A 20340-nucleotide genomic window follows, 5' to 3' on the forward strand; every position below is an offset into this window, starting at 1 on the left:
GAATGTTCTAGGAAGGCCAGGAAAGCTTTGACAGCTGGACAAGGGGTAAAGGAGGTATTTTAGTAGCTGAGAGACAGCTGGGGTGGCTGCTTGGTCCTAGCACTTGCAGCATGGTTTTGAAAGCAGGAGAAGGCTGAGTAGGAATGGGGTGAACACAACCCCAATGGGGAAAGGTTCTACTCACCCCTAGAGCTGGAATAAACGCTCCTGTGGTGTCCTCTGCCCTGGCCCCCATGTCTGAGCACTTTCCTGCAGTGCACCAAGAAACCAGCTTAGGGAGCTGGCTGAGCATACCCAGCTTTTTGCTGCAACCTCTTCCACATCACACAATTCCGCTTCCTCTCTCTCTCACCCCCAGCTCTGGCCTTCACCTGACCCCTCCAGCAGCCAAGGCAGCTCACAAAGCTGACAGAAAATAAATAAAGCCCTAAATCCAACCTCCTTTTTTGCTAGGTTAGTTTACTGCTGGATTAGGGGACTCGGCCAGTGTATCACAGAGTGGGTACCAGAGGTGAGGCAAAGGAGGTGAGGGCAGAAGGGTGCAAATAGGAGTGGGATGCACTCCTAATCAGTGTAGGGCTGGCAGATTTTAGGAGCTTGGTTTGTTTTACTGTTGCAGATTGCTGTGTATTTATGCTATAGGAAGGATGAGAAGAAAACAAAAACTAAAAAAAAAAAATGTTAGGATGCTTGGTTCTGGGAAGGAGAGCTCAGTGCTCTTGTCCAGTCCCTTCAGAAAGTTCTGATCTGATCCTTGCCGTGGTTGCTACAGCAGGGATTTATTTTGCAAACACATGCAACGTTTTTAGGCAACTGTCAGCCATACCTTCCATCCCACAGGTGGGACTCAAGCCAGGTAATATCTTGAATACAAGGCCCAAGGCATAAAATATGGTTCAAGGTCCCATAACAAGCAGGCAGCTTCGATTACGTGCAGTAGCTTGTTGCTGAAGATCTACCACAAAGTCCTGTCCCAGGTAGAGCTGCCAAACAACTAAGGGTTCTGGTCCATTTAGATCACGTTGGTACTGTCCAGGACATGGCAGAGATGCAACCAGCTGAGGGGATGTCATTACCTGCCAAGGTGTAATGGTGTCTCCTCTTCAGCCAGAGCTGATGGAACAGGGAGGCTCCTGTGAAAAAATGTCTGGAGCCACCAAAGAGGCTCCAGGTCAAATGGATTCAAATCAGCAATTCAGGAAATTCCTGATTCATCTGCAAGTACAAATGAAAAGCCTTCTTCTGCTTCCTAGAATTCCCTGAGGTTTAGAGTAAGTTCCCCTGGTTTTCAGCCATCAGCCAGATCTCATCAGAACACTAGTGACAGCTTGTGGGGTCTGTTCTGATCCAGTTGTGCCAGATGACTGGCAAAATAAGACCCAGCATGTATTGAAGGTGTTCAGAAATCAGAAGTGCTGAAAAGGACCAGAGAGAGCTACACCAGATCTTTGTGGAACAGGAACCTGCATCCTCACCACCACTGAGCAGCTCCACAGCTCATCCAGACATTCTCACAATGTGCCTTGACCATCTCCTTCCCATCTGGGACACCATAAATGCCTTAGAGGGAACTGGAGGACAACAACTGTGTGTAAAATATTCATCCTCAAGACTTCTAAAAAGCTTCCCAGTCTAAATCCAGGTTGTCTTGATAGAGGAAGTTATTCTGACATTAACTTGCCTTTGAACTCTTGCTGGTTTCATGATGCATTTGCTCAGCACTTGGGATTTTTTCAGCTAAACAGTTGATTTGAATTGATGTTGTGTCCTCACTGAGTTTTTCCAATATTGGTCAGCCTACACAGCAAGCACAACACTCTCTATCTTGATCGTGGGTAACATCCCCTACTAATGGCTAGGGAGAGGTTGGTATGAATTCAGACACTGAAATTCCAAGGCATCTCAGTGAACTAGAAACAGAGCACTCACAAAAAAATGACTTGGGTCTTCAGTGCAAGGATATCCCCAAAATGAGCTGCTGAAAAGCTTCCCAAACACCCACGATCCCTTTTTCAGAAGGCATAAAACAGTCACCTGAATCCCATTTTGAAAAGGACAGCTCAGATACTCAGATTGCCAAAGAAATTTCTTTACTTCTTGGGCTCAGATTCAGCAGCATTGCTGGGAATAGCCACAAAAGTTCTCCTGGTCTGCAGCATCCACACTCGGGGATGTGTTATTTCATCCCATCAGCCTTTATTTTCCACCTTTCTCTCCACCAGCTGGTGCACATACCAAAGGCAAGAGGGTCTCTGGGGACAAATAACTGCAATGAGAGATTGGACACTAATGCCACGTCCTTTACCCAGCTGGGGGATGTGTTGACCCTGTGCCTGTGTGGTTAAATCAGCAGCACCCATGGTGTTGTGCTCCTGACCACTGCACTGGGGAGTCCATTTGAGGCAAGGAGTGTAGGAGGCATCCAGACATCTCACTGGAAAGCCTGAAGCCACCTGCCTGCAGTCCTCCTGAGCTAAGAATCCATTTTCTGAGGCCTTTTGGGCCACAGAACGCTGTAGGTCACGGGAAAAATAGAAGTCTCTCAAGAAGAAATGTTTGCTGTTCACCGGGTAAGGAAGTGCAGGGAAATATTTCTGTTAAAAATTCAGGTATCACAGGTATGGAACTCAGTCATCATGAAAGTTTTCTTTCAGGCAGCCTGGACACCCAACATCAGCAACACTGAAGATGTGCAGGAAAGGAAGGAAGTGCAGGGAAACATTTCTGTTAAAAATTCAGGTATCACAGATAAGGAACTCAGTCATCATGAAAGTTTTTTTCAAGCAGCCTGGACACCCATCAGCACACTGGAGATGTGCTCCAGGCCCAGGTAGGAACACCAGAAAGGCGGCTACCCAGTTCTGCCACAAAGCATCAGCTACAAGCCAGGTGCCAGCAGAAGGGTCCCTTCCACCAGCCCCACTCCCAGCCCTTCCCCAAGGCCAGGACCACCCTGGGCTTGGCTGGTTCAGAGGCAGCTGAGGTCCAGCAGGGCAGCTCTGTGAAATTGCCCTGACATTCCATGAAATGCAGCACCCCCAGCATATTGTCACACTGAGCACCCTGCCCATAGCAAAGCTGCAAGTTCAGTCCCAGCAGTACAGCTCCAACTGCATTTGGTGCTTCCACTTGTGTCTGGATCCCATCTCTTCACAACCCTCAAAAATTCTCTAGTGAAGACTTGACCCAAATGAAAAGGCTGATACAAATCCATCCCTAGGGCTCTGCCAGCAATTAGGAATAAGGGCAGGGGGAAATTGCTCCTAGGAATCTAACAAAGCCAGGAAACCTTTTTAAGCAGAACCAGCCTATCAGAGTGACAGCATTGACATTTAGGGTTGGATGGACAATAGCAACAAGAAAAGTGTGAAATGACCTGTTCATCCCAACAGCATATTCATTAGGCTAGTTAGGGGCTGCTTCAAAAGCCTTCACTTTGGACCTTGCTTCTCCCATCACTGACCTTCTGTGTTAACATGCAATAGAGACAAAGAGGCTCAGTTAACCCTTCTCTCACTGGCATAATCAAAAGCTGTTTGAAGAGGGCTGATTTGCAAGAGCTCTTTTTTAATTTTTTCTTTTTTTTTTATTTTTTAATTTTTAGTCAAGAGTTTGGCTTGATTAAAGCTGAGGAGGAATGTCTTCCTATGAAACCTCCCCATTCTTACAACACGTGGGATTTCCACGCATGGATTTTCTGATGCCCACAGCCTAAGGCTGAATTCCAAGTCCTGTAACTATTGTAAAAAATATTTGTAATTGCTCACTGGGATCTCAGCCAGTGATATTATTTCCTCTTTAACCTACGAAACAGAAAGAGTTCTCTTAAATATATGCTGAAAGTAGAAAATAAAACTAGCAATCCTGTTTAAGGAGCTTGCCAGCATGCAAGTTCAGAAAGACAGAGGTTAATCTGATCCCAATTCAACTATGGGAAACCTAATGTTCCAAGAATTAAAATATTTGCCCAGACGAACAGGTGAGCCCCCCCCAAGCCCCCTAATGGGGTGGCACAGCCTGTTATCCCCTGTAGCCACATCCCATCAAGCTGACACCTCTGCAGGAGCAGAACACGCTCCCAGTTGCACACACACAATTAATTATTGTCAGATGCACTTCATGGGGACCGAGGTGAGAAACACAAGTTAAAATAATTGACAGTCATATTAGGCAGCAGTTCAAAATCTCCTTTCAGTACAGGGAGATAAACAGAAACTCCCAGTTACCTTCACAGGTGGGCTCCCCCCACGCCTTGTCACGTTGTCTCTCCTCCTCTTGGCTTTTTCTTTCTTTCTCTTCCTTCTCCCTTTCCTGTTTTTGCTTCCCTTCACACCTCAGCCCTGGCTCATTCCCAGCACACCCTGCCAAGCTGCCTGGAGGGGCAGGCAGGCACCTTGCCCCTGCACTCCTGCTCCAAAAGCTTTGTCCCCACAGCACATCACCTCCTGCACTACCAGGCTCCTGGAAATTCTGTGTCCCCCTGTACTCTCTCCTTCCATGCCCAGCTCATCCCCCCTCCCTCACCTTACACATCCTTCCTGCCACAACACAGAACACACTCTCTTCAGGCACCTCCTTCCATGCTCAGCGACCACAGGATCGATGCTTTCCGTGCATCCTCTTTTAAAAAGGCAACTTCAGAGGGGCATTTCTGTTCTGCAGGCAAAAAAAAAAATAAATCTGGAGGGCAGGGAGGGGAAGGGTGGGGAAGGGAGGGGAAGGGAGAGGAAGGGAGGGGAAGGGAGGGGAAGGGAGAGGGAGAGGGAGAAGAGGAGAAGAGGAGAAGAGGAGAAGAGGAGAGAGAGGAGAGAGAGGAGAGAGAGGAGAGAGAGGAGAGAGAGGAGAGAGAGGAGAGAAGAGAGAAGAGAGAGAAAGGAAAAGAGAGAAAAGAAAAGAGAGAAAAGAAAAGAGAAAAGAGAAAAAAGAAAAGATAAAAAAGAGAAAAATCATTTATCTGCCTACCTCACCATGCCAAATACTAGAAGTAGAAAAGACAGGACAACTGGAAACAACCTCTTCAGGTTTCCCATAGCCTTCTGAGGAGATGAAATCTAGATGTAATTTTAAAGGAGAAGATTGTAAGTGTTTTCCTTGTACTTTAATTGGCAAGTAATCAAGACCACATTCAATGCAACACAAGTTCTTGCAATCACACTGTGACAGCAGACCAAGGAACTCTATTAGGAATCCAATGCAATTACAACCCCACAGCAGCCCAGGAAAAGACCAGAGATCAGGGCAGGCATGACCCCACATTAGAAAGAAGCTGGTGATGACACTGCTAAGGTGCAGTCCAGACACCACTGGAGTGACACTGACTGAAGCAATCAGAAGGGCTGGTGCCATGACAAGAAAGCTGCCAGAGGATTTCACAGTCCTGAAATGTTGCTGTAGTCGTAGTTGCTTTCAAATAACTTCCCAAAACCACAGCTACCCCTTGTATTCAGCAGTATCTGAACACATGTGCTGCTCCTTTTCTTTTTGGCCATCCTGCCACCATCCACCCTTCAAAACAGGACTGGGGCAGCACCTGGTCCTTTTCTTTTTGGCCATCCTGCCACCATCCACCCTTCAAAACAGGACTGGGGCAGCACCTGGCACACAGACAAGATTACATTACTCACTTTCAAACGAACGAAAGAGGAGAATTTTCTGCAAACACCACAACCTTGCCACTACACTATTTCACCCACACTTTTCCAAGCGAAGCTTTGGGTCTGGCCATGGTTCTTGACTTTTAAAGACAGGCTGCCTGTCTCCAGATGCCTGTGTCACTGAGACAGGGACAAAGTCCTCGGATGGAGAGGAGAAGGAACAGGTTTTCCCGGCAGGATGCTGTGAAACAGCCGCGGGTCTCTCCCCGCCCCGGTCTCGCTGCGGGGCAGGAGCCTCCGGAGCAGCCCCGGCTCTGCCCCCCGCATCCCGAGCCCCGGGAAAGTCTGGATGTAAGGAAACAAGAGAGCGTTGGGTGATCCCAGCCCTGCAAGAACAACAGGGCTTTAGGAGGGGTTAAACATCGAGTTGTCAGGAAATGCATGGAGGGTGTGGGTTCTGCAACACGGGGACCAACACAGGTGGTTTTATCTGTGACCTCCACTGCACCCCTGGGACCCGAGATCTCCAAAACTGACTGGAAAGCTTGGAAACTAACACAGTGCCCATGTGCAAATAGGCTCCCAAAAAGCAAGAGAAAAATTGCTAAGTGAAGTAATAAGTATTTGCAGTTAAGGAAAACATTTAATTGGTTGTAAAAAGAAACAAAACAAACAACCAAACCACCAGAGTGACACTGCACAAGATGAGTCTTACAAGGGCTTTAAAAAGAGAGGGAGAAACACTGGCTCAGGAAAGCCTTTAGGCTTTGCCTCCCCCCTCCACCTCCTGTGACCTCTCTGTCCCCTATGTGTTTTTTTCTACTCATAAATCTGTCCAGAAAATACTGTTTCCTTTTTGGTATGGGTTTGGTGCTATCACTTCACCATAGCAACAGACAGCAAACAGCAGCTTGAACAACTGGAAGTTGTTGGCTGGCTCAGGTGGGCTCCCCTGCAGCACCAGGGCTTGAGTGACTCCCTGCTTTTGGGAAAACCATCAGCTGCACGACTCTGGATGTAATTCCACTCAAAAAAGAATCTACACCATTAACTACATGCCACCAATTAAAGTGTCGAGAAGGCAGGAATATTTCCAGTCCCTGCACTTTGTGTGCAGCTGCACTGCACTCAAGGTATGAGAGCAGCTCCTGTAGACACACTGAGATGCTTTTAAAGGAACTACCTCAAGTCCAGGAGACAGACACAGGCCCCAGGTCCATCCTGGATACATCTCCATCCTGGCTGCCAGTAGTGCCCTAGCTATGGGAGCCTGAGGCCAAGATTTGGTGAGAGGCCAAAAGCCTCTCAGGTCACTCCCAATTAATTCCCAGCAGCCAGGATGGATCTGAGCACAGACTCAAGCAGATGAGGCTCAAATCCTGCTGCTAGCTCAGGGAGGTGTAACACCCAACAGGGAGATAAAGAAGTCAACAGCACGATGAAGGCAAATGTTGTAACACAATCAGCTTAGAGGAATGTCTTTACATTACTAAAAAGCATAAGAGAGTCATAAATGGTGACAGGGTATCTGACTCAGGTTGCTGCCACCAGGTGCTTACATCTGTCCCTGGTGGCACGGAAGAAAAGATTTATTTAGGGGGAAATTTAATAATCGAGGGTGTAGATTTCTTCCAAGTGCTCCTGAATTCCTCTCTTGCTTTACATTTGTTGAACATCTGCTTTATTAAGGTATTTAATCCCTGCTTTGCATAGGAGTGCAGCAACATCACAACGAGCGAATAGCAAATATATTTTCAGTTAAATTTTTTTTCAAATTGTACATTTTATATGTGAACAAATTCCTTATAGAGACATTCATCTGTATACAGACAGAAATAATCACTTTACAGTTAAAGAAACATGAACTTACCCCCCACACACCCAAAACAAAAAAAATTTGCAATCTTTCAAATTTCTTTTAGGTTTGTTAACCCATTTCAGGTTTAAAAGACATTGCCTATTGAGATTGGGGTGTGCATTGCATACTGATCATCAAAGATTCCACTGAAGTCAATTAACATTTTTCTTAATTAAAACTTCTCATACCAAGACGAAAGTGTTTGATAAAATTATCCCAAAATGTCTCAGCTTTGTGCTTTTCCCCAACGAAAAGTAGGTGCCTTTCAAAGAAAAAGAGCTTCAATCGTGAAGACAAACATACTGAAAAGATTAAAACAAAATAAAAATCAAAAACCTGCTGAACTTCCTTCCCTGTATCATCAGAGACAGCACATTTACAGGATGTCAGCACCAGCCCAGTGTATCTGGCATTTAAAAATATCCAAATAACTTAGGCCCTGCACAGACCTTCCTATTCTTTAATTTATGAACAAATGTCCAAATCCTGACCCCCAGTTACAGAGCCCCACTGGATTCACTGGCATCTCCCAGATGAAATGCAGAACAGAATTCAGCTTTGTGCTGTTTAAGTATAATTGGACACTTCTATATTGGCTGATAGTGGGAGAGGTGTTTTTTCCCACCACTGCATAAACTAAGTTAAAAATCTAGTAACTAAAAGTATTTTAGAATCCTGTTTTCCTGGGGAGAAAAAAAAAAAAAATAAATAAGTGTAATTCTATGGAAACTGCAAAATTATTTGGTCTTGCTGTGAACATTTTAACTGTGATCTCTGTGATCTCTTGTGCTCTCTCTGTCCTGCCATCAGCTATTTGTTTTCCATATGGCTGCCTATATATATATATATGTATACATATACACAATTTTCTCTGGTTATCATATGCTGAACATGATAGTTATGTGCTCAGATTTCTTCCCAGCATTAAAATTACTTGAAAACGGGTGGAGTGAGGGGGAGAAACACAGCCAGCATCTGAGGCACTCACACACCACAGTGCTCAAGAGCTTCCTTTCAGGTTTGCTTTCCCTGCCAAGAAAAGGCATTGTTCAGTGACAGCCAAGAGGCGTGTGTGACAACAGGAAAATCATATGGGATACAAAATTAAAATCTCAATCACAGGTGAAAAACCCAGGCAGCAGAGGCACACATGCAGCATTGCTCTTTTCTCCCCGTTGCCTAGAAAAATTTGAGAATGCTGTAGCCTTACCCAGGGGCTCATGTAAGGTGGGCAATGCCTAAAGCTGGGGAGGTAAGAACTCTCCCAGCATCACAGCCTTCCTCAGCATGCTGGAAGTGACTCTGGTCACTGGTTGGCTCTGGTGCCCCAAGCCCTTTCTGTGCAGGAGAAGAGAAGGTTCTGGGGAGAGCTCATAGTGGCCTTCCAGTACCTGCAGAGATCCTAAAGAAGAGCTCATAGTGGCCTTTCAGTACCTGCAGAGATCCTAAAGAAGAGCTCATAGTGGCCTTCCAGTACCTGCAGGGATCCTAAAGAAAGCTGGGGAGAGCTCATAGTGGCCTTCCAGTACCTGCAGGGATCCTAAAGAAAGCTGGGGAGAGCTCATAGTGGCCTTCCAGTACCTGCAGGGATCCTAAAGAAAGCTGGGGAGAGCTCATAGTGGCCTTCCAGTACCTGCAGGGATCCTAAAGAAAGCTGGGGAGAGCTCATAGTGGCCTTCCAGTACCTGCAGAGATCCTAAAGAAGAGCTCATAGTGGCCTTCCAGTACCTGCAGAGATCCTAAAGAAAGCTGGGGAGGGACTTTTATAAGGGCACGTAGAGACAGCACAAGGGGTAAAGGTTTTAAACTGGATGAGAGGAGCCTGAGGTTAGCCATGAGGAAGCAAGTCCTTCCTGTGAGGTGCTGAGACACTGGCACAGGTTGTCCAGGAAAGTTGTGGATGCTCCATCCCTGGAAGTGTTCAAGGCCAGGTTGCATGTGGCTGGGAGCAACCTGGTCTAGAGGGAGGTGTCCCTGCCCATCCAGGGGGTTTGAACTGGATGATCTGTATGAGGTCTCTTTCAATCCAAACCAGTCTGTGGTTCTATGATTCCACCAGCCTGGGTCCCTCATGCTTTCAGGTCTGTGACCCCAGACTTGTTGTCACCAACCTGACCAACCAGTTGTCCTCCAGCCCTTCCAACTGCTCGGAAGCAGGGATGGCCTCTGCCTCAGCAGCAGAAAGAAGTTGGCAACAAGAGGTAGCATCTGATAGCCCCTTCCAGCCCTGAGTGCAGAGCACACCTCCTCTGCCAGCACAGCCAGGGATCCAACAGGTCCTTGCCAGTTGATCCCACCAAAGGAAGAATGTGACTTTCTGATGCCCTGAGCTGGCATGGCCACACTGCCAGGGTTTTGCTGCACATCAAGTGCCAGCATGGCTTGTACACTGAATTTGGGTTTCCACAGGGGAGTGCAGGGGCTAATCCCAATGCTCATCCCAGGATTCCAATCACACTCAACGAGAATTTAAGGCAATCTTGTCAAGTCCATGCAGATCCAGGTAGAAGTCAGGTGGGACTTCTCCAGGCACAGAGCACTGTATTTCTGAATGGCAGATTATGCTCCTCAGATTCTTTTACTCTCAGCTACTCAGCATTTCTCCCCTTTGCAGTAATTCTGGTCGACAACACTCACTACTACTTACCCTCTTTGGATAATCACACCCTTACAGTACCTCTCACAGCCTAATGTTTTACAGTGAAATGTGAGAAGGTCTGAATAATCTTAATAGCAGTTCTGCAGTGGCCCTCGCCCAATTATTATATAAAAGGTAAGTGTGCCCCTATCAGCTCTCCATTCAAATTTATAGTGATTGGTTCCATACAGTAACACAGTAAACGAAAAAAAAAAAACCCCAGCTTTCATTGAAGAGGTTTACAGTAAATAAAAAAAAGGCTGAGGGCTGTGTGTTGGCCCCCAGCCTGTCAGCTCCCTGTGCAGGAAGGGGATTCAGGCTCCCTTTCCCAGGCACACATAAAATGCCGGGTGATATACGGCCCTGCTCTGCTCTGCAAGGAGCTGCAGCACAGCCAGAGGGACTCAGGATGCTGCTCCTAAGGAAACCTTCTCCTCAAGCCCGGCCTCAAAGGGCCAAGGCAGAAATCACCTGCCCTGTCCTACAGATTGCTTTGCCAGGGACACTCCAGCATCTTGGCCACACAGCGTTTCCCAGGTACCAGGCAGCGTGGAGCTGAATCCCAGATTGATCCTGCACACAGAGCCCTTCCTGGATGGAACAAAGGCTGGCAACTGTCAGACGTGGCAAGCATCATCTGAATTATTTTTCCTCTAGGAATACAGACCTTGAGAAGGTTTTTTAAACTATCTCTGGAGACTAAAGGCTTCTCTGCTGTTTTGAATTTAGACTACAGGGAAGAAAGGCCTTCACTTGGGAGATTTTCAGCTCAGTAAGTCCACAAGTCAGTTTAGAAAATGCACCTTGGGCCTGATCCTGACTCTTACTGAAGCTAAAGGCCAAGACCCTGTGTGAGTTAACGAGAAGAAAGGTGTGATTCTGCTCCACAGATCCAAGCATCTGGGTGATGCTCATTGCTCCTGGGTAAAAACACCAAAATGCCTCCTCCTAGCTGAAGCCACCCCAGCAGCCTGCAGGCCTTCTCTCTGTCCCTCACCACACAACCCCACACCACAGCCTCAGGGGGAAGAGCAGCCACTGCAAGACACACTGTTCCTAATTTTTGGGGAGGTGGAAGGCTTTAAAAGTACTGCTCATGAGAACCACCCACAGCTCTCCCCCAAACCCAGTCCAAGAAAGGTCCTGCAGCTGAGACAATGGGCACAGGAACCAGAGAGGTCAGATCCTTCGGGTTTTCCCACTTTCATCAAGTTGTTCCTCCAATGGCAGCCAACACCCTTGTGCTGCCACGGTGTCTTCCCAGTGGGCTGTAGCCCCTGGGCTACCTGCAGCTGCTGGATGGAGCATTTCAGAAACTGTCTCTACATGGAGCCAATCCCCTCAGCAGAGCCCCTGGCCCACATGAGGGCTCAAGGAGCAGGTCAGCACATGGATTAGCCAAGGGAATTTGCTAGCTGTCATCAGGGAAGACGATTCCCTCCCCCAAGACATCCTGTGCTGTCACAGAGCAGCACGTGGGCTAACCACTGGCTCAACATCAAGAAGCCAGATGAGTTGAATAGCCCACCAGTACAGACTGGGAGGGAGAACAAGGCTGTCTGATCCCAGGAAGCTCAGTTTTTTACACTCATTTATCATAGAATCCTAGAATGGGCTGGGCTGGAAGGGACCTCAGAGCTCATCAAGTCCAACCCTTGATCCACTCCCCCCGTGGTTCCCAGCCCATGGCACTGAGTGCCACATCCAGGCTCTTTTGAAATATCTCCAGGGATGGAGAATCCACCCCTTCCCTGGGCAGCCCATTCCAATGTCTGAAATTTTTTTTTTTTTCTTTTAGCAACTGCAGTAGGTTGCAACCACCCTGCTTTTGTCAGAAGCTGCTCCTGACTGGCAGTTCAGGGCCTCTCCTTCCACCTTCCCTTCACCATCTCTCTGAGATGGAGTAACCAAGAGGACTAAGAGCTATCATTCCTGTGGGGGCCACTCTGTCCAGAGCAGTGGGGTCACTGAAACACCTCCAGGCTCTGAAAAACACCTCCAGGTCTGAAACACCTCCAGCCCTTCATGCTGGCTGGCACAATGAGCACACAGGACTGGATACCACTGCATTGGTGAGGGATGAATCATTCCAGCCAAGAGTACGCACCTTAAAAAGGAGGAAAGAGTCTCCCCCGTTTTCCACTCACATTTCTCTCCATCCATTTCCTCCTTGAAAATAAATAATAATAACTAACTAAATAAATAAATTTATAAATTTCTGGCTGAGCCTTGAGCCTGCACAGCCCATCCCATTCACAGGTCCCCCTGCTCCCTGGCAGGACCCCTCTCCCCCAGAGCTGCCAGACCAGCACCCTCTGACCTGCCTCCCTGACCCTGCTTCAGCCTTTCCCCTCGCACACCCACACAGGGGATATTGCCTGCCCCCTAATTTTGCTGGGATTCCAGAACAAGAGATGAATGCTGGTGTTTGTATGAAGCAGGGGAGAGTCACCAGCTGTGCAACATCCAGCAACAGATCCCAGCTCCCAGCTGTGGCTGGCGTCTACCTGACAGTCACCACATTAATGCATTTCAAGGCTCACCCCATACTTAGAGAAATTCTCTCCTCTCTGCAAGAGGACACAGAGCAGAATCAGACAGTTGGCATCTCTCAAGACATGCTGAGGGTGGGAGTGGGGGTTGGTGGTGTCAGCAGTGAATCTGAGAGCAGGCAGAGGGCTGCAAAATCACACTCGAAAATCCCTCTGTGGGAGAAGTTACAGTCCCATCCCATTCCCCCCCTCCCCTGCTCACAGGATATCCAGCATCAGGGGCTTTACACTCCAGTGGCAGGCTCCCAGGGTGCCTTGCACATCTGCTGAACTAAGGTAAAACTGGACACTGCAGAGCTGTGATTTATGTCACCAGAGCAAGGCGCTGCTGGAGACGTTCCCTCCCTGCTGCAGGAGAAATACTCACTGGCTTCTTCTCTTCCTCTCCTCACACATCCTGCCCTGGCCATTGCTGCACTGCTGCAGAAGGGAAGATTGTCACCCCTCTGTTAGGAGACTGTCACCCCTCCTTCTCCTTTTTCAGCATCCAGAAACCTCGAGGTGTGTGGCTCCTGCAAAGGCCCTGGGCAGCACCCAGCCCAGGCATCCCTCCTGCAGTCCCTGCCACATGGTACCCCCACACCTCAGGGCTCTGGAGCACCATCAGCACATTTACCTTTCACAAGTGCTAACTAGATGAAGAGCCCCACCAGAGCTGGCCTGCTAGCTTGGCTGCAGGGAGAGTTAGCTCAGTGGAAGAAGGCAGAGGAATAAAATGCCTTTCTTCCTCCATTTGTCAGGCAACAGGTCACATATTCTTGCAGGCAGATCCCAAAGCCTGTCTCTGCTCTCACATTTCCTCTCTTCCTTTCTCTGACGCTTTCCTGACACATCTTCTTGTGCACTTTGCTCAGCTTTCGAAGTAACACTCCTCCCTGCTTGTTCTCCTTCCCACTCCTTGTCACCGGAGTCCTGCTGCTGTCATCACACTCCCATCAGACTTCTCCTTTCAACTCTGTTTCCACGCTGTCTCTCCCAACTGTCACACACGCTTCTGGTTCAAACATCTGTTCCTCCCCCTCCCAGGGAAGTTACTCCAAAACATGCTGCTTTCTGTCTGAATGGCAGGAAGGACAGATTTGGTTCTACACGTGGTGCTACACAGCCATCCCTGCTGCTGAGCAAAAGGTTCCTCTTCTGTCATTTCGTCCCATCGATTCTCGGGGCTTCAGGTTTAGGGCTTCCCCCCTTATCCTGCCAGGATGAAGGGGGAGAAGCTCATTTCTTGCATCCTACAGCCCCGTTGCTCAGGGCTAAAGGGCTCTGCTGTGCAGGGAAGCACAGGACTTCACCACCCCACACAGATGAAAGCTCTACATGATCATTTTCTGTAAAAGGGCAAATGGATGCCCTGCAGGAGTGACTCAGCTCACTGGTGCCACAGAGAGCCCATGCATTTCACACTGCCAGCAAGAGACTGACCATTCCATGACTACCCACTGCCTAATGGCTGCTGCTGCTGGGTGATCTCAAGGGGCTCGTGCCACTGCCTGGCAGGACTAAGGCTGGTGCTGATGATGGAGGCATTAACCCCAGCACTATGCCCAGCAAGATCATAGAATCATAGAATTGGCTGGGTTGGAAGGGACCTCAGAGATCACCAAGTCCAACCCTTGATCCACTCCCCCCGTGGTTCCCAGCCCATGGCACTGAGTGCCACATCCAGGCTCTTTTGAAATATCTCCAGGGATGGAGAATCCACCCCTTCCCTGGGCAGCCCATTCCAATGCTTGATCAAGATGTCCTGCAGAGTCTGTGAGCACCTCAGGGCTCAGGAGGAGCAGGTTTCCAGGTCCAAGCCACAGCAGCCCCAGCTCTACTCACAGCCCTGGAGCTGCTCAGCCTCACTGATGCCATGGGGAGATGGGGACAGGGGACACAGGACTGAGGACCAGCAGGACTCTGGCCTCCTTCTTCCTCTGTCCCCATGCACGGGCTGAAGGCAAGGCCATCAGTGGAAGGCAAGACCTCTGCAGCTTTGCTTTGTCTCCATGCTTGGACAGATGGAAACCAAAAAAAAAAAAATAAATCTAGTTTTGTGTGAAACCTCAGGGTAGAAAATGGCATTCCAGTCTTTGGATCCTTCCATCTTTCTCCAAAGCGTTTGGTGTCACTCAGCAAAGGCAGCAAGTGGAGCTGTGAGGGGTCTCTGGCCACACTTCATCTCCTGCTCCTCTGCTTCCAGGCAGAGGGAGGACTGCAAGCCCATGCCATACATCCACCATCCTGCATCCTTCAGCATTCCTGTGGGACAGGTACAATTGCCCACACGTTCTCATTCACCAGGAACACCACAGCTTCACAAGGCTGCTCTGTAACCCTGACAAGCCTCTGAACAAGCGGTGCAGCTGGTAACAAACCACTGGAGTTAATGCAAGTGAAGCAGTCAACTCCTCTCTTAGTGAGAGTCCCTTCTGTCACAGGGAAAACTGGTCTTCCACAGGCTCCAGACATCTCCCCAAGCCAGGTGTCAGAATTAAGAGAAGAAGGTTCAGAGGGTTGTTGTTACTGGTGGTAAGTTCTGCCTGTAGCTGCAATCCCAGTGAAGAAACTGAAATTCTATTCTATTCCCACTTCAGCTGCTTATAAGATTCTCAAGCAGATTCCAACTCAGGGTGAAATGTTCAGTGCTTGGTCTCAGCTCAGAGATGATTTCTTTTATTTCCCCCTGCAGGAACTGTGAGCAAAATACTAAATGCAGTAGATTTGGAGTTTGGGGAGTGTGAGCAATCAGATATTTCCCCCTCGTTCCCTCTGATACCATATGTTCCAATTGGAAATTTTACACTTGCATACTGGTAACTCGTAAATGGTAGAGATGATAGACTTCAAATGTTCTCGTTGAGAGGCAGAAAACAAACCCAGATTTAACAAAATAATTGGTTCAATACTGTTAAGATGAGTTTAAAGAATTCTGATAATGCTTTTCCCTTCCCTGGTGTCCCAGGAGGGACAAGCACACACGTTTTATTTTAATCTATGTGCCATAATTTTAAGGATAGCTGACACAAGGTGGTCTTTGTTAAGATGTATCTATTTGCTTTGAAATCGAAAGAAGTTTAGTGCTTACAGGCTGCCAGAAATCACAGTCCTATTATTCAAGCAACTTTTTGAGCTCTGCTGTCAAAACCATCAGAAGTCTGTGAGCTGAACAGCTCCCATTCAATGCATTTTTGTGCTCGTTTACAAACTCTGTAGTGAGACTGCTCAGAGCTTTGTTCTGCTCAACTCCAAACTCTCTTAAAACTAAAAGGCAGAGAACCCCAGTGTTCTTGTACTGGCATCTTTGGAAACCCAGCCTACCACCCTAATCATCCTCACCTACATTGTCAGCTAGGTCACCTTGTGTCACACACTTGGGTTTTTTTTTACTTCAAAGACACCCCAGAAAACCCCCTGCAAGTTTTGGGTAACCTGTTAATTCTACAGGTTTATATAAATACATATTTTTTACATCACAGCCAAGGAACTTTAAGCACAGGCAAGTCCTGACCACAAGCACTCATTACCACATATGCATGTAGATGGTTATACACATTATCTTGTCTAGGTTTACTAAAGGGATGAAGGGGGTTAATATCCCTCTGTCCCTTCTCCCATTACCACTGCATGGCATGGATATCCATTTGGATGTGGTTGAGGTCCAGCTGCCCAGACCATCTTTCTTCCCCCCCTCCATCCCTGCTCTTCTTCACATCCAAGAGTCACTACCCATAGCTTGCACGTATTGAACAACTTGGGCAGAAGATCACTACCAAAACTAGCACATTGGGGCATAACAAAGCAGTGTACAGAACCACCCTGCTTGGGCAAGGAAGCCTCGTGAGCTGAAACTCACCAAACACCAGGGCTGGCAGACCATCGAGGAAGCAGCTGATGGCTCCTCTCCAATCCTGCTGACCAAAGTGACCCAGCAGCCACCTGGAGCACAGCAAGAGGTGAAACCTCTTTGGCAAGCAGCTCCCAGCCTGTTCTCTGCCTCCACAGCATCTGGCACAAGCTAGTTGCACATCTAGAGCTCCTGAGCACTTTGATCTCTCAGATAGTTATGTACCTTAATGATTCATGGTTGTTACTCAAGTCCCACCTGCAAACAAGGAAACCTCCACACCAGGCTGCTAATGCCAGGGGAGAGCTGCAAGCTCCCTTCCTCACCCTCCTGGGAGCTACCCCCTTACACCACTCTCACAGTGTGGTGATTCTATTAACTGCTACGAAATTAATCTTGATTTACGCCAGTGGGAGGGGAAAAAATAATCAGGTCCTGTGTCCTCACCTTCTGAGCTACTAGTGCTGCTCTGCTCTTCATATTTTGAAGTGCTTTCTTCTGGCCAGGTTGGTGGAATTACTTTGCTTCTGTACCCTTAAGCTCTGGTCATACTTTGCTGTAATTCCTTGCAGCAGCTCCCGAAAAGGTGTTTTTCTCCCTCCACTCCCTGCAATAAATGAGTTTGTCACTTGAAATATACTGCCAATGTGTTACATGTCCCACAGTGTTTGTGGTTATATCAGAAGTGTTTGTTTATAGCACCATAATTCAGCAATATCTTGATTACAGGAGAGATGGTGTTGTAACTCACTATGGTTAGAGAGAATGTTATTTTTCTTTTCCTTTAATATAAAATGTTGATTTTCAGTCAACACACTGAAAGAAAAAAGTGCAGTTGTTGCCCTAGTAACCAGCTGCCTTGTAAACCCTAAGATGTTAGGAGCACAAGGTGTTAATTGTTCCAAGTGCTGCTTGTGGTCAGGGATAAAAGCTAGAATGGGAGAGATCATGAGAAACATCTGGGAAGATAAAGTCAGCTGGTCTCTGCTTAGAGAAAGCAAGTAAAGAGACAAGGAGAGGAGAAATAACACTGCTACTAGAGGAGCAGAATGAACTGAATTGTGGCCGAGTGTGAAAGCATCCCTGAGCAAACCCTGCCAGATAAAAACACACTGCTGGGAGCCTGACAGGTTTTACCAGGTCTGCTCAGACTTCGGCACCTCCACCACCAGATGCACTTTGGTTTCCTGCCACTGCTCATTCTGTCCTCCAGACCAGACCCATCTCCATCTCTCCTTCTTCTCCCCCGTGCTGGAGTTTCCCTGCGCTCTGCTCCAGGAGGCTCCTTCCCACACGCTGCTTGGCATGATTTAAGGAATCCTGTCCTGCAGAAGGTGCCAGCACCTCTCTGCACAGCATTTCCTCCACTGGAGCAGGCCAGGACAGAGCACCTTCCCTGTCCCACACCCACCTACCTGTCTTACAACACCACTTCCTCGCCCTGCTGAGCAGCTCTGGCTTTCAGGCTCCTTGCACAGCAGAGGACACAACATCTCCCTCTGCCTCCTGCAGACTCGTCCCGGCCACACCGTGCAGAGAAGTGGGAGCATTCCCTTGCCCTTAGGGCAGGCTGAACTCCAGGAAGCATCCGTGTTTCTGCCCCAGCAAAACCAGAGCCCTTCAGCTCTGAGCAGCCTGCTGGGGCTGGGAGAGCACCCCAGGGATGCTCCTTCTGCAAGAGGCCTCAGAGAGGCAAAGACTGCATGAGGGCTTCTCCCCTCTGTGAGACAGCAGCCTCATGCTCTGCAGCATCTGCCACCTCTCCTTTCCCTCCCCCCCATCTCCCAGCCCTCGCGAAGTGGATTAAAACCACGAATACTGCTGTATCTGGAGGAAACTTTTCTCCTTTAGCCCTCTTTAGCCATTTACCTGCTCTGGATGCTCACTGAACCTGCCACTATCTGCATTCCCTTAGGAAACAGAAACAAGGAGCACAGAAAAACGAGCTTATTTAAAAGCTAAGCCCTTCCCAGGGGCAGGCTTATGCTAATCAGATAGTATCTGTCCCAGCATGGTACAGGGATGACACACACACCACAGCAACATATGGAGAGGAGGGCTGATGTGCAGCACAACGCTGCCCTCCCCAGCACACATGGCCAAAGGGTTTCACACCAAAACCAGAGGAGCAAGGTCAAACCCCCACTTTGACCCCAAGAGGCAAAGGATGGGACACCAGTGTTAGTGGCCCCACAGGTTCCAGTGTCCAGGGGTTTATTTCTCATGTCTCATTAGCTTCTGTGGAGAGGTTTTTTTTCCCTGTCATTTGAATTTCCTGATTCTTGGCGATGGTGATAATTCCATATACAGCACTGAGGCCACCACTAACCCCTATATACAATCTAATGACACTTTCTCACAGTGGTGATGAAGATTCCACCCAGATACATAACCTTCATATAAAACAAGAGGTGTATTTTTTTTTCTCTTGCTCCCCTGGTCCAGTTGCCTGTGATAATGCAGCCATCTCAGCACAGCCTAACGTAGACCTCTGCTACAGATTGGGGCTGGGACTTCTGCCATGCATCCTTTACACTAAGAAAACACAGTTTGAGCAAATAAAGCTGAGAAACTGTGATTTTTTTCCAAGTGGTGTACTGGGCAGCACTTCACATAGCAGAGCTGCATTTAAACTGGGGTCTCTAGGTAAGCCTGAAAAATAAAGATGAATGAGTTTGGTTGGGTAATTACATAATAAAATTGAGGGCTCTGGAGTTCAGCCCAGGAATATAATCCAGTATATGAGGCTGGGTAGCCTGCTCCCTCTCCTGCTGCTAGCAGCAGTGTCTGATCCTAGCAAGGAGATCTGCCCTTCACATGGAGTCCCAAAACAGAAATGCATCTGGGTAGCACAGCTCACATCCCAGCATGGGATCAATCCCAGCCTCTGCCAGTCTCCCCGCAGCTGGTTTTGTTCCCCAGATGTGAGGCAGGGATGCAGAGGGGTCCTGCAGGACACGAGATGGGCTGGCTGGCTGCTACAGCACCCACAGCTGCAGAGCAGAATTCACCCCATCCCAGGGAGGGTTTGTAGGAGGAGGCTCTGTGTTTGGTAGGAGCACGGGGCAGGTGTTCAGGGACTGTCCCCTGGCTGATATCTCAGGGGCATCACCCAGCTCATTGGGGCACAGTGCAGGTCCTCTCATGGGGGGTGCAATGGAGACCTCTGCTCAGTGCCCACCAGGGAAAAGCTGGCTCAGGCTCAGAGATAATTTGGTCAGAACCAGAGCTACCCCTCAAGCACACCTCACTGTGTCAGTAAATACTAACGTGGCCGTGTAGAGGGTAGAGTCTAAGGGTGGAAAGGGCAGCACAACTGCTCTGAAAGGCAAACTGAGGTTAGTTTCACTTTCTGGAGTGACTGCTTCCCTACAATCAGCTTTCCAGTTGCCACGGAACTGAAAAGCAAAGTGGAGGCAAGTTCTCTGAATTGTGAAATGTTTCAAAACATTAAGCAAACCCGTTTTGAAAGGCAGACTTTGACAGCTGCCCTATTTTTAGGATTGACTCCTACAGGTCCTTCCTTCAGTGATAGCACTTTTGCCTGAGCAATGACTAGGGACTGCAGGATTTAGGCTTTTAATAAAGCAATTGTGTAATTAAAAATAAATGGGTCTCTAGTGTCACTATTTAAAAAAAAAAGAAAACTTAGATCAAATAAGGCATTTCTTTCTTTTTGGTTTAGTGTGCTTGGATCATGCAGAGTTTTAATGACGCAGTCACAAATGTTGTATTTAAAAGGCCTCTTAGTTGCTGAGAGGAGCCCCAGGAGAGGGCTATTAACTGGCCAAATTAGGCTATTTATTTTTGTGAGTTTTGCAAGTTTGAGAAAGAGAGGCACATTTTCACTTAGGAGAGTGATATTTCAA

General features: G+C 48.1%; 1 long non-coding RNA gene across 2 annotated transcripts; it reads right to left on the reverse strand.

Annotated features, from left to right (window-relative positions):
• Positions 1-1462: 1462 nt before the first annotated feature.
• LOC139802722 (uncharacterized) lies at positions 1463-18397 on the reverse strand. 2 transcript variants are annotated; one of them, XR_011728764.1, is made up of 4 exons: positions 18341-18383; positions 16919-17078; positions 4963-5051; positions 1463-2252 (listed from the first exon to the last, which is right to left on the reverse strand). It is a non-coding gene; the product is annotated as an uncharacterized lncRNA (long non-coding RNA). The 2 variants fall into 2 exon arrangements; XR_011728763.1 differs by lacking the exon at positions 16919-17078 and having other exon boundaries at positions 18341-18397.
• Positions 18398-20340: the final 1943 nt, after the last annotated feature.

Source organism: Heliangelus exortis, chromosome 14, assembly GCF_036169615.1.
Source record: "Heliangelus exortis chromosome 14, bHelExo1.hap1, whole genome shotgun sequence".
NCBI classification, from domain to species: domain Eukaryota; kingdom Metazoa; phylum Chordata; class Aves; order Apodiformes; family Trochilidae; genus Heliangelus; species Heliangelus exortis.